This window comes from Mizuhopecten yessoensis, unplaced genomic scaffold (genome assembly GCF_002113885.1).
Source record: "Mizuhopecten yessoensis strain PY_sf001 unplaced genomic scaffold, ASM211388v2 scaffold2329, whole genome shotgun sequence".
NCBI lineage: Eukaryota > Metazoa > Mollusca > Bivalvia > Pectinida > Pectinidae > Mizuhopecten > Mizuhopecten yessoensis.
In genome coordinates, this window is record NW_018404492.1 from 882283 (window position 1) to 897793 (window position 15511).

At 33.1% G+C, this 15511-nt stretch overlaps 1 long non-coding RNA gene across 1 annotated transcript; it reads right to left on the minus strand.

Annotated features, from left to right (window-relative positions):
• Positions 1-2264: 2264 nt before the first annotated feature.
• LOC110445517 lies at positions 2265-4121 on the minus strand. The gene is made up of 4 exons (XR_002462370.1): positions 4010-4121; positions 3741-3805; positions 2683-2958; positions 2265-2276 (listed from the first exon to the last, which is right to left on the minus strand). It is a non-coding gene; the product is annotated as an uncharacterized LOC110445517 (long non-coding RNA).
• Positions 4122-15511: the final 11390 nt, after the last annotated feature.

A 15511-nucleotide genomic window follows, 5' to 3' on the forward strand; every position in this document is an offset into this window, starting at 1 on the left:
TTCGACATCTTTTTATCAACACTCCAAGCCTCGGACATGATGCCATTTGTAGGTCGCGAGGTTATGAATATTGTAGCAATTTGTGGACTCTCCCCACCGCAGACTCCTTCCTCCTCTGAAACCCATTGCAACAAATCACACGGAAACAGGTTCACCATCATCCAAAATAAGGTTCAAGATGGTTTCAGCAGATGATATGAGGAAATTTGACGACGTGTATCAGTCAGATGCGACAAAGAGAAACACAAAATGGGACATAACGATTCTAAAAGGTAAACAATAGACAGGCATGACATATAAACTAACCGGTAAATATGAATACAATTCTTGTAAATGGCGTGGTGCTATCATACAGTAGATAGACTGCTGGTCAAGTTGAGTAACACAATACAACACTGCCATTGCAATGCAGATAAATTAATACAAATTTTCTGTCAATTCATTGCCATTATTGATTGAGTATTGAATTATCCGAGTTGGCCCACACACTCACTAAGTTTTATTGTGAAGCAAAGCCAAAAGAGAAACCATCCGTTTAGCAATTTGGTTTCTCACATCCATTAATTTTTTGAGTCGAGGATTAGAGTTCCATTTCCAATTGAATATCGATTTATTTGTCTTCAGACATGACGTGAACGGTGTTGAATATGCATGCCTTTCATCCGAGAAAAGGCAAAAAAAACCTGGCAGGGATGTCTTTCCAATAATGAGCCAATGGCCGATAAACGTATGTACTCTACTAACACATCGTTGTGTCCCGTCAGACTGTTGAAAGAATTTATCAATAAAACCGATGACAACACTGAACGTCTGTTTTACACGTGCGTGAAGGAAGCCTTGAATTCGCTGGTGACCCAATAAACGTGGTATACTAATAAAGCCCTGGGTAAATCTACCTTCACCAACTTCCTCTCAGACATCTGTAAACCGGCAGGCTGTTCAAAACGCTATACCGCCCACTGTTTACGAGCATCGTGTATCAAACGCATGTCTAATGCGGGCTTCGAAACAAGAAAAATGAGTTCATATCGGGTCACAAGAATGAGGCAAGCGTGCGTAGCTATAGTCGAGACTGCTCCAATGCCAAGAAACGGTCCATTAGTGCTACACTGACATACATGAGCTCCGGCCACAACACCTCGACAATTGACACCTCTGTCTCGGCAATTGACACAAATCCTATGTCTGTTGTCCAAAATCATGCGACAGTGACACGTCCAAATTTATCTTCATTTCTCTCCTCAAAGGTGAAATCAACGTCAGGGATGCTTACAAACTCGAGTTTTTCAAATTGGACGTTTAACATTAAAATGTAGGCTCGGTTTATTTCCCACCTCGTCGGTGAAGCTGCATCACAGTAAAACTGACATTCTACATCCGCGTCTAGTTAAGTTTTGTGTGTTTGTAATTGTTGCGTAGAAACAATTGGATTTTTTTTTTTTTTGGAATTTGAAATGTCGTAACTAACGGCTTTCTTAATGTATTGTTTTGAAGATAAAACAAACTGTAAATAAAAAGATTATCTTTTAACATTTCTTTGTTTATGAAATAATAAATCAAGTTGAGTACGCTGTAAATCACACACGAACGCGAATTACCGCGTGCTCGACTTGATTTATTACCTCATAAACAAAGAAAAGTTAAAAGATAATCCTTAAATGTATGATCCAGTTTTCCATTCTTATATAAGTTGATACTTCCAGCGTTTAGATCAAGAAAGAGAACGCGAAATACTATCAGGATCACGTAGGCTTTTTAACAGGTGAAGCTGTAACCTGTAAGGGATTAAGCGATACATCTTCACAGAAGATGTATTAAGAATTTATTCTTAATTGAAAGTCTCCATGTAACCATAACATAAATGTACAGTCGTTATCATGAAATTACATTAGGTATCTTTATACTTTTCATTTCTATTGACATCTCCAAAGTTCGTTATCACTTTCTTCCATCGGCTGTGAGATTCGTATTAAAGATAACACCTTATTTTCTATTTCACTTCCAACTATCCTATCCTGTTAATTTTATTATATAATTTTGTACATTCTTTCTCAAAAGGATTCCTACAAATATATACATTCTAACTTTGCATTGAATAATAAAAAATATTATGACAGCCTATTTTTTAAGTGCAGAACAAAGAAAAGAATGACAATATCATATGTATATATACGATAAGAGTTTTATTAGATAAACGTTATGAGGAATATGAATTTACAAATGAATATATGCATGAAGTGGTTGACATGGATTTTCTTTTTTTCGGCCAAATGGATCTGAAAAAGACAAACCATGAATGAGTAATGAATCAGCAATTCATGTAATTATTGTTGTTTTTCACAACAGATAATGTTCTGATACCCGTCCGTTTACTGAGAAAACAAAATAGTTTTACCTTTTATATCAGAGCATTTTTACTTTATTTTTACTCTAAAACAACATAATTAATTCAAAAATATGATTTATATTATTTTTTTGTTTTAAGTAAAGTGATGTTAAATTATCTCAATATTATATTCTTATTGACTCATGAGAGCTGGTTCAAAAATGTGATGAATTTATAATTTTGACATCTTGACACATATGTCATCCATGTGCGTATTCATATTTCTGGTAAACATATACAATATTTATAGTGTTTTTTCTCGGACCAATTTTTGTGCAGTAAATTGAGATAAATACCTTTTTGCCATAATTGTTTGTCTCTACATCAGTATTCCCTGATCTGTCTCCGTCTGTGTGCTATTCTAACACGAGACCTTCTGCCTCCCAACATGTCTCCCCTCCGGTCTCCCCACCTGTCTCCCAACCTGTCTCCCCTCCAGTCTCCCCACCTGTCGCTTCCACGTCGGTTCCAATCTCTTCCGAAGCTATCCCTGTTCCAACGATCGTTTTCCAAGTCCCAGCTATTTCTTCTTCTATTTCCAAACAAGGAACCCCGACTTCCTCCGTAGGTTTCTGTAATTATTTCAATTCAGTATTCCTGACAAAGGTTGTTGAATAGTTTGAATCGTGTTTTGCATACGTTTTCAGATAACTGTATTCATCTACGTTATTATTTTTTTCAAATTGTAACAAACAGTAACTAACATTAATGCAGACGAACTATGTATGATTTAATCAATCTATGTATCAATTGTGTAGATTGCAGGTGTACATTATAATATAACGCAAGGTTAGTAAAAACTCGAACAAAACAAAATAGCTTCAATATTTCTATAAAAAATCAAATGTCATTACCTATACATAAATGCAGTAAGCTATCAGTTTGTAATTACGTTTATATGAAACCCTAGAATCTCGTTATTCATCTGCGGTTTATTCTTTTTAATAAAGAATCAAAGTCTTATTGTCCAAGCCGGTCTATTTTGAAGGCATTTTAGTCAATAAGCTGTGTACAACTTATTTTCTAAGTCGTAAAATTTACGACAGATCATGTATAAATATTGGTAGACACACAAGGAACAATGAATTTGCAAATGCATGTTGTGTAAATTAGAACTTTGGTGAAAAAGAAAACAATATCTATCAAGAAATATTATTTCTATTCGGAAACATGGCCTATTTTCAAAACTGATTATTTTCGAAATATGTTTGATTGAAAGGAATTCAAGGTTTCTTTTTATGTCTAGCCTTTTTCGAAATTTTTGTATTACAATACATTTAGCACACGGTAATGTAGAGTGTAAGAACATGGATAAAGCCATGCTGAGGAAAGTGATTATACCGATAGTACTTACGACATAAGACACAGGCCACTAGACAGGACAGTACGATAAGCTTCAACATCTTCAGTTGATTGATTCTGTAAATGGAATGTGGTTACTGTCAAATGGAATATTGTTAACATATGCCATTTAAATATTTTTGTAAAATGTTCGCATCGATATACATTCATAATAAGATTTACCCGACTACAGCACTGCATCAATGACAACATTACATATCTTACTATATCATCGTATTATAATTTGCTGTGATCGCACACGTCAATATTAGAAAAACTTACCTGGGCCAACGCTTTCGTTCACACTGGTTCAGTCTGTGTCAGGTCAGGTTGTATTGGAGAACAAGGTATGACCTCTTTTATACACAATATGACGAGGAAATATTTTGTAATTGTTATTCATTGTATTTCCTCAATCATTTTAACAAGTTCGCGTTTATTACGTATATTAGCTGATGGAGTTTCCCTATTTTACCAATGACGTACACGTTGATGATAGGATGACTTTGGAGAATAGGAGTATATGAGGATGACATATATCAAGTGTTAATATACATATTATTCATTTACATATAGAAGCAAGTCTTAATGTTGATAAATCGACGTTTTTGTTCCTAATTGTTATGAAAGATGTATGCAGCACAATATTCATTTTAGCTCATTATATGGTATAGAGACTTTTTTGTGTGTCAGAGTAATATGTGTTTTTAGGGATGAACTTGTGTGAGGTTTAAATCGCATTGAAATCTCGCTTTGATATAATGTAGCGGGTTTTCTTAAAGTGTTTTTGCACTCTGAACAATGCAAAAAGTTCGCCTTTTAGACATTTTCTCTCAAAGTTTCATTGTACCGCAAATTTTAACAGTATCAAGTTGATTATTGCTGTGAAAGTTTTATTGTTTCAAGTTTATGAAAATAAAATGCAATAAAGTGGACAACTAATCATACAACATGGTATTTTATTACATGTATTGAGTTTAACTGTAGCTCTTTTGCTTTTTTATCACGTAAAAGATGAAAAAAACCATAAAAAACTTGTTACCCCATTATTTTGGCAAATTAAGGATGCAACAAATCCGTACATTTACTTTTGATCTATTCAATATGGAAGGTTTGATAGCGGCACTTATTTTAACGATCGTTTTAAATGTGTCGCTATAAAAGGTGTAGGACAATTTGTATTTAAAAATTAGGAGTGAGGGAAACTTAAATTGCTTTTCTATGAATATAAAGTATACATTAAAATTTTCACTTCCTAAGTGAAAATGAAACTGTTAATTGTGAACTTTAGTGAACGCATTCATAGAATTGTAATAATCAATAACATGATATAACATATATGTATAATATCACCAAAACGAAATCACATATAATGTTAAATTGGCATCATCTTTGACCGATAACAGCACATTAACAAATACATGAACATTGATGTGTTTTGGCTATATATATAAATATATTTTATAAATCAGAAAAATGATCTTTACGGACGAAGAAATATTATATACAGAAAAATTCTTAACAACGAGTCTTTAGTACTTTCATCTCTTCTAGGAGATTCGTCAGACTGTTAAATATAAATATATATGTTTAACAGTGTTGGGGCAGCAGGCTCGCAGTAATCATGTAAAGATGGGTTTGGCAACCCCACAATTGACCAATGTTTGGCGTTTTTTGGCAACCCCACATGGGCTAGCTGTTATAGCTGCCATGTATGTGTGGTGCCATGCGTGTGTGGTGGCAGCTACTGGGTTATTCAATTTTTCATATGACTTTCCATATATTATTGATTTTATGCTAAGAGCCCTAGTGTGTCTCTTTTGATATTAATAGATTTATTGGTGGTCATTTTCATCATATTGTTGTCCGAGTTTTGCTTGTTATGAGTGCAGGGGCATAAATATATATATTCTGCATTTTTATTCTGCAGTTTACTCTTTTTTCACAAAAACAAATATGTTATGTTTTGAACTTCGCAGTGTAGTACGCACACGTACATTGTGAAAGGTAACCTTATAGTACAGGTGACTGATAGATGTATGTTATAGCTCGGGGCGGTATAATAACCATAACATGAGGCTCAAATTATTGACGTCATTACACACAGATAGATATGGTCATCATCCGCGTATAACCGATAGTTGCCTATGTGGTAGTTATATTTGTTTTATAATATCTGGCGTTGGAGGCTTAATGTATAATTTATGTTTTGTTTTTCGTCAGATAAAATAAAATAAATCAATTGGGAAGATGATTACAATGTGACCTTACCGCTGCATACATATATGAGTAGCAACCGTTCTTTGAATTTGGATAGTTCATTTACTATTCGATATCAACAAACGATATTTAGCATTTCTTTGTATTTCCTGGTTAAATCACTACTACATATAATTACACAGGCTAAGGTGTAGTAATATGATAAAACCAATTAAATATCCTTTTGTATCCTAATAATAAAGGTCTTAATGAACATTTTTAATTTATTGCACGTATCAACCTTACACATACATATACAAAAATGTGTCAGTGTGTCTGACATAAATATTGTTTATTTCATCTTCCTTTATAGGAGGTATATATTACCCATACAAATATTCTTCTTTTTGTAAAACGGTGCATATTACGATAGTATACCAGGAAAGCAGATATATATGTCTATAATGTTCAATATTTGTCAGTTAGTAAGTAAGTAAGTAAGTAAGAAAAAAACTGCGATCTCTATTGGATTTATTGTTTGGGTTAATATAAATGAGTGGTCGGATGCATATCACAATTAAATCTAGACGTGACAAAATATTCGATCACCTGCCCGACAGCTTCGGTCTTATCCGGGTGTTCCGGTTTTCTCCAACATTTAGACCCTCTGCGCTTCCATCTGGGCCAACATGAGTGATGAATAGATGTTTGAAAACTTGTTTCGTAATTCATGTAAAATAAACAAAGATTACATTTATATATTTAACCGGAGTAATAATTAAATTTAATCAGAAAATGAATAATACACCGAATGACCATAATGAACACTTGAGCGTTATTATATAAATAAGTAAAATGTATGTTAACATTTGATATCTGCCATCCTCACAAACTCTTACTCTATCGGGGTCGCCCTATCATCGACATGTACGTCATTGGTGAAATAAGAAAACTCCATCAGCTATTAACAGAATACGTTGATCTATGTACATTCGCAATAAATGCAAACCTTCGAACATGATTGAGGAAATACAATGTACAACAATTACAAAATATTTCCTCGCCATATTGTGTATAAAAGTGGTCATACTTGGTCCACCATCACAACCTGCCCTGATACAGACTGAAGAAGTGTAACATTTAGCGGCTGACAAAGGTATGAAGTCCTCGAATGACTGACTTTTCAGTTTTCTTAGTGACAAATGTAGCTAGTAATAATATTTTTTTTATTATTCTTTATTCATAGTCAAAAACATACATTTTACATTGTAAAACAAATAGTTCGTAATACAGTTACATGTGAATACAAACACAAACATGCATGCATGCATACATTCATACTTAATATACATATGTTACAGTACATACATACAAAACATACATAGACACATACATAAACAAATACATACATACCTAAACATTCCCACATGCACGCACGTACCGATGTATGCAAATATATACACATATACCAATGCACATACATACACGTGTGCATATGCACACACATACACACACACACACGCAGATACGTTCGTTTGCTGTACGAACATTAGTCATTAAAGGTATACACTATACAATTTGACATTGAGATACAGTAATGTAATACCCTATACAATTTGACATTGAGATACATTATTCTTATACAGTTCATAATTGTTCATTGTGAGATGTTATACTTGTACAGTATATAGTTTGTCATTGTGATGTGTTATAGGTATACAGTAAACAATTTGGCCTGGTGATTTGTTATCGTTATACATTATACAATTTTAAATTGTGAGATGTAAGATACTTAAACAGTACGCTATTTCAATGTGTGATACATTATAATTATACAGTATACAATTCGGCTTTTTGATACATGATACTCGACCAGTACACAATCTGGCTTTGTGATATATATGTTATAGTTATAAGTATACAATTTGACGTTGTGATACATTATAGGTATACAGTATTAAAATTGACTTTGTGATACATCATAGTTATACAGTATACAGTTTGGTATTGTCATATGTTATACTTGTACAAGTTTACAATTTGACATATAAATAGAGAAAAACAACAAAAATATTTTTTCTTTGTAAGAACTTGTTTGTATTCTATGCGGATATGCACATGTATATACACTGCTACACATACACATGTTAACATACCTATACTTGCATACAGAGCTATACATGTTCACATATGATATACATATATTCACATATACATATATAGACAGGTACTTTACACAACAAATACATGTAACTACTCACAATCTAGGGAGATCAATGTTTTAAGGGTTGACTCATGTCAACGGTGTACATTATGCCCTTTTTGGGAGTATACACACATTTATGTTAGCAAGTTATCATTTCATCATCGATCCTTGGAACAGTGATTATCTATGGAAGATACTGGAACCGATGTGGAGGCGAAAGGTGGGGAGACAGGTGGGAAGACAGGCGGTCTGGTGACAGAATAGGAAACAGATGGAGACAGGACAGGTGATACTGATATGGAGACAAACAAGTATTCGAAAAGGTATTTATCTCAGTACTCTACACAAATTTAATCTAAAGAAAATACTTATAAAATATTAAAAATAATTTACCAGAAATTGATGACCAGTTTCCTAAGGTATTTAAAATCACAAAATCACTACATTTCAAAACAAGATATTTGTATTTATAAATGTACTTGATTTCTTGTAAACATCATTTTATCTAAAACCGATTTAATATTTATTATTTTCTTGGATGAAAAATGATGTATTTAAATGAAAGTAAAATTTGAATTCCTCTGGTATGGTAAACGACAGCTATTTTTTCCACAGCAAACTGATACATAGCATAGCATTATTTATTTTGACAAATAGCTATAAGAATTTCTCGTGCACCTAACATGACGTCATGTCGCCTAATGCAAAACTACCAGACGTCACTGAGTATAGGCTCTCTTTAGGAGCTTTTTCCGTTCAATATTGTAAGGAATATGATATGCTTTGCTTCTACATGAGATACAGAGCTTGAAACGCGGAATAATCCGTAAATAATTACCTAATCATTGATAATTCATTACTGTTCTATTCTTTTTCAGATCCACATGGCAAAAATTGAAAAATCTATTGAAATAATTTCATTCGCCAATTCAATTGTGCATTCATATTCCTCATAATGTTTTGCTAATTAATTTTGTTTCTTATTTAAACATATTATTGTGTTTGTGTTCATCATCCTGTGTTTATGAAACATGGTTGTAATGATAACTTGTGTGTCGTTCAACGCAGACATTAAAATGTAAACGTTAATAATGGTGGAAGACATTTCTACAAAATAAAATTACATACCATTAACATGCAATGAAAAACTTATTTAAACTTAGGCATCTATAAAAAGATAAAAGAAGTGGGTGAGAACTGTTGTACTATTTTAGACAATCTTCAATATTATCCTTAAGACATTATGACTGTACATATTTTCCGGTAGACACTACATTTATATTTGAAGACAACTATATACCGCATTACAACAAGCTAATCTAAGATAGATTTAGCTTAACTATTAATCAGAGGAGATTTAAGGTGCGTCGGAAATGTAGTGAGGTTGTTCACCACAGGTCCATTCATCTTGATTTAAACCTTTGAACCACAGCATCATAACCTTCACCAGAAATATAATAAAAGGTTACAAGTCTGTCATGAACATTGATGACAACCACGTTCTGAAACCTTGCCGGTAGAAGACACTTGCAAGGTAATTAAACTGTCAACAGAACGAAACATTGCAACCAATCCGGAGACTAAGAGTGATGTAATGGATAAAATCTTAACATCATATAAAGAAAGGAAAAAAAGAAAGGAAAAGGTGTTAAAAACATTATAAACAATTGAAAACAAACAAAGGGGTTGTCTTCAACTATCCAACATCCCATTTTAATATTAGAAACGACTGCTGATAGTTTACCTGCAAAATAGAATCCATTTGTAAATGTTCATTTCGAGCATCACGACGTTTGTGGACAAAGTTATAGATTTTAAATACAGGGTACACCCAAGAATTTGGCAAAGTTAGTATTCTTTATTCATAGTCAAAAACATACATTTTACATTGTAAAACAAATAGTTCGTAATACAGTTACATGTGAATACAAACACAAACACACAAACATGCATGCATGCATGCATTCATACTTAATATACATATGTTACAGTACATACATACAAAACATATATAGACACATACATAAACAAATACATACATACATACATACATACATACATACGTACATAGCTTACAGGCGTAAGCACATAAACATTCCCACATGCACGCACGTACCGATGTACGCAAATATATACACACATACCAATGCACATACACACACGTGGCATATGCACACACATACACACACACACGCAGATACGTTCGTATGCTGTACGCACATTAATCATTAAAGGTATACACTATACAATTTGACATTGAGATACAGTAATGTAATACCCTATACAATTTGACATTGAGATACATTATTCTTATACAGTTCATAATTTTGAATTGTGAGATGTTATACTTGTACAGTATATAATTTGTCATTGTGATGTGTTATAGGTATACAGTAAACAATTTGGCCTGGTGATTTGTTATCGTTATACATTATACAATTTTAAATTGTGAGATGTAAGATACTTAAACAGTGCGCTATTTCAATGTGTGATACATTATATTTATACAGTATACAATTCGGCTTTTTGATACATGATACTCGACCAGAACACAATCTGTCTTTGTGATATATATGTTATAGTTATAAGTATACAATTTGACGTTGTGATACATTATAGGTATACAGTATTAAAATTGACTTTGTGATACATCATAGTTATACAGTATACAGTTTGGTATTGTCATATGTTATACTTGTACAAGTTTACAATTTGACATATAAATAGAGAAAAACAACAAAAATATTTTTTCTTTGTAAGAACTTGTTTGTATTCTATGCGGATATGCACATGTATATACACTGCTACACATACACATGTTAACATACCTATACTTGCATACAGAGCTATACATGTTCACATATGATATACATATATTCACATATACATATATAGACAGGTACTTTACACAACAAATACATGTAACTACTCACAATCTAGGGAGATCAATGTTTTAAGGGTTGACTCATGTCAACGGTGTACATTATGCCCTTTTTGGGAGTATACACACATGTATGTTAGCAAGTTATCATTTCATCATCTATATGTACATTGTATATATTAATGTGTATAAAGAGCTACACAAACATAAAAAGACAACAATATTTAATTAGTGTAATTCATAAGGGTATATTGGTGACCAACTATTTGAGATTCATTCACTTAATTGATAGTAATAATGTGATAGCATCTTAGTTTACCTTGTAACTTTTATATTTGTAGTCGGGGATTATCGCAATATGTCGATGTGTATATTTCACAAAACGATCCTTGGAAAAGTGATTATCTATGGAAGATACTGGAACCGATGTGGAGGCGAAAGGTGGGGAGAGAGGCGGGAAGACAGGTGGTCTGGTGACAGAATAGGAAACAGATGGAGACAGGACAGGTGATACTGATATGGAGACAAACAAGTATTCGAAAAGGTATTTATCTCAGTACTCTACACAAATTTGATCTAAAGAAAATACTTCTAAAATATTAAAAATATTTTACCAGAAATCGATGACAAGTTTCCTAAGGTATTTAATATAACAAAATCACTACATTTCAAAACAAGATATTTGTATTTATAAATGTACTTGATTTCTTGTAAACATCACTTTATCTAAAACCGAATTAATATTTATCATTTTCTTGGATGAAGAATGATGTATTTAAATGAAAGTAAAATTTGAATTCCTTTGGTATGGTAAACGACAGCTATTTTTTCCACAGCAAACTGATACATAGCATAGCATTATTTATTTTGACAAATAGCTATAAGAATTTCTCGTGCACCTAACATGACGTTAAGTCGCCTAATGCAAAACCACCTGACGTCACTGAATATAGGCTCTCTTTAGGAATTTTTCCGTTCAATATTGTAAGGAATATGATATGCTTTGCTTCTACATGAGATACAGAGCTTGAAACGCGGAATAATCCGTAAATAATTACCTAATCATTGATAATTCATTACTGTTCTTTTCTTTTTCAGATCCACATGGCAAAAATTTAAAAAATCTATTGAAATAATTTCATTCGCCAATTCAATTGTGCATTCATATTCCTCATAATGTTTTGCTAATTAATTTTGTTTCTTATTTAAACATATTATTGTGTTTGTGTTCATCATCCTGTGCTTATGAAACATGGTTGTAATGCTAACTTGTGTGTCGTTCAACGCAGACATTAAAATGTAAACGTTAATAATGGTGGAAGACATTTCAACAAAATAAAATTACATACCATTAACATGCAATGAAAAACTTATTTAAACTTAGGCATCTATAAAAAGATAAAAGAAATGGGTGAGAACTATCGTACTATTTTAGACAATCTTCAATATTATCTTTAAGAAATTATGACTGTACATATTTTCCGGTAGACACTACATTTATATTTGAAGACAACTATATACCGCATTACAACAAGCTAATCTAAGATAGATTTAGCTTAACTATTAATCAGAGGAGATTTAAGGTGCGTCGGAAATGTAGTGAGGTTGTTCACCACAGGTCCATTCATCTTGATTTAAACCTTTGAACCACAGCATCATAACCTTCACCAGAAATATAATAAAAGGTTAAAAGTCTGTCATGAACATTGATGACAACCACGTTCTGAACCTTGCCGGTAGAAGACACTTGCAAGATAATTAAACTGTCAACAGAACGAAACTTTGCAACCGATCCGAAAACTAAGAGTGATGTAATGGATAAAATCTTAACACCATAGAAAGAAACAAGTGAAAACAAACAAAGGTGTTGTCTTCAACTATCCAACATCCCATTTTAATATTAGAAACGACTGCTGATAGTTTATGTAAATGTTTATTGCGAGCATCACGATATTTGTGGACAAAGTTATAGATTTTAAATACAGGGTACACCCAAGAATTTGGCAAAGTAAACAGGGGCCATACAAATAAATATTAACGTAAAAGTAGCGTAACAGGAATTTTAAACACAGAAACAGACAAAATGAATATTGATACAGGGATTAAAGCAACTACACATAAACAGACTGAGGGAAGCTGATAAAAAGGGCAGTTACCTGAAAGTTACAGTTTAAATAATTGCAATGCCAACAGGTATTGCCAGGAAACTGCTTATAAAAGGATACTTGATTCTTCGAACAAATACCCTCGAGGATTAGGAACAATCTAGCCAGATTGGACAAGTTTATAATATTGTAACTGAACACCACTCAGAGAAAACCTCATACATGTGTATGGTCGTCAAATACATGGAGTCCGGTAAATGGTTAATATGACCAACATTTGTGTTTGTACTTTGACGACACGCTTTGTCTATCACCGCCTCCTTTAGCTCCTAAATGCCCCAGGAAACTGAAACCAGTGCTGATATCTTTTCCACATCTCGCAACTCTAAGAGATGTTATATACCTTATCCATGGTCCATAATACTATTTATTGTTTTTTGCCTACAAATGTAACTGCTATTTAAAAGTAAATATGTCCTCTTTGAATTGTATTCAGTTATTCCGTTAATTGATAACAAACCATATTATTTGTATTATATGACTAACCAACTTCCTATTGTGCCTAAAATCGAATTATTATTTGATACGATAATTGAAAACCACTTTACATTCACTCGGCACTGTATGAGACAAATGCTGCAATTCCAACTACATGTAACGCATTGAATCGCATAACGACCTTAACCGCCGAAAAAGGACTTGATATTGAAAAGCTAATGAAAATTTAGAAAGAAGGAAACATAATAAATGAAAAAGGCCATTGTTTGGACTGCGCTTGAGTTTGTCTCAAATTGATATACCGATAATATGTTGAGTTTCTAAAATTAAACAAAATTGCTGGAAAAAAAATCATCAAAAGGGAAATACCATTCATCTTTTTAATCTCAAGCCCTTTAAACAGATAAGAGGACATGATGGTATCGGTTTGCCAGTTTAGAAAAAGGAGTTAGTAATGGTTGTGTGTATAGTGAAGACGTCAAACGTTTTATCATCATTTATCTTCGAATATGAGACAAATAAGGTGCTCAAGATATCACTTGGAAGTTTTCTTTTTAACAATTGATTTCTGTCGGAATTTGATAAGTGTCTAATATATGATCCACGATCTGTATTTATTTATCCCATCAATTGTGCAATGCATCAAGCCCCTGTAAATAGTGCTTCCTTTATGAAATATGTATGTAAGCGAGTGTACTTGATCCCTGCGAATCTGTACCGATATTTGTGCGTCTTTTCCAAAATATAAGTTGTTTCTTTCAGGCAAAACGTAAGTGTACACAAAACAGGACATATTGAGGTAAAATATTGAATATTATACAATGTATCAATTCCAAAAGTGTTTGTTCATGTGTCATCAATGCATACAATATTATTTACAATTGCCTTGATTTCCCTCATAGAAAACATAAGAACAGCAACTGTGTTTACATGCCAATAAAATTGGTCAAGAACGTGACCTAGCCGGTGACGTAACAATTGGCGTAGGAATACACGTACATAAGTCAAAGGTCGCCAAGGCCCATTCATGTTTACAAACAAAAACCACGTGTTGGTATCATCAGCCAAACGAGACATCTAAATAATGTTAAAAAAGTTTAAACAGGTCTTTTTTTTTCTTTTTTTTTCTAGACTCTAAAGATGATACTTATTAAAAACAAAATAAAATATAACGATAAATCTGTGTATTGAGGGTCGTCTGCTAAACTTGGACACCTGCCAGTTTTATATGTCGGTAACGAATTCACCGAATGATGGCTGGGGCATTTGGTAATTTCATACTATCTCTACCAGAAGAAGATAGTGTTGTAAAGGACTTGTTAGACATTGATTTTGGAGACGACTTCGACACCTTTTTATCAACACTCCAAGCCTCGGACATGATGCCAGTTGTAGGTCGCGAGGTTATGAATATTGTAGCAATTTGTGGACTCTCCCAACCGGAGACTCCTTCCTCCCCTAAACCCATTGCAACAAATCACACGGAAACAGGTTCACCATCATCCAAAATAAGGTTCAAGATGGTTTCAGCGGATGATATGAGGAGATTTGACGACGTGTATCAGTCAGATGCGACAAAGAGAAACACAAAATGGGACATAACGATTCTAAAAGGTAAACAATAGACAGGCATGACATATAAACTAACCGGTAAATATGAATACAGTTCTTGTAAATGGCGTGGTGCTATCATACAGTAGATCGACTGCTGATCAAGTTGAGTAACACAATACAACACTACCATTACAATGCAGATAAATTAATACAAAATATCTGTCAATTCATTGCCATTATTGATTGAGTATTGAATTATCGAGTTTGCCAACAAACTCACTAAGTTTTATTGTGAAGCAAAGCCAAAAGAGAAACCATCCGTTTAGCAATTTGGTTTCTCA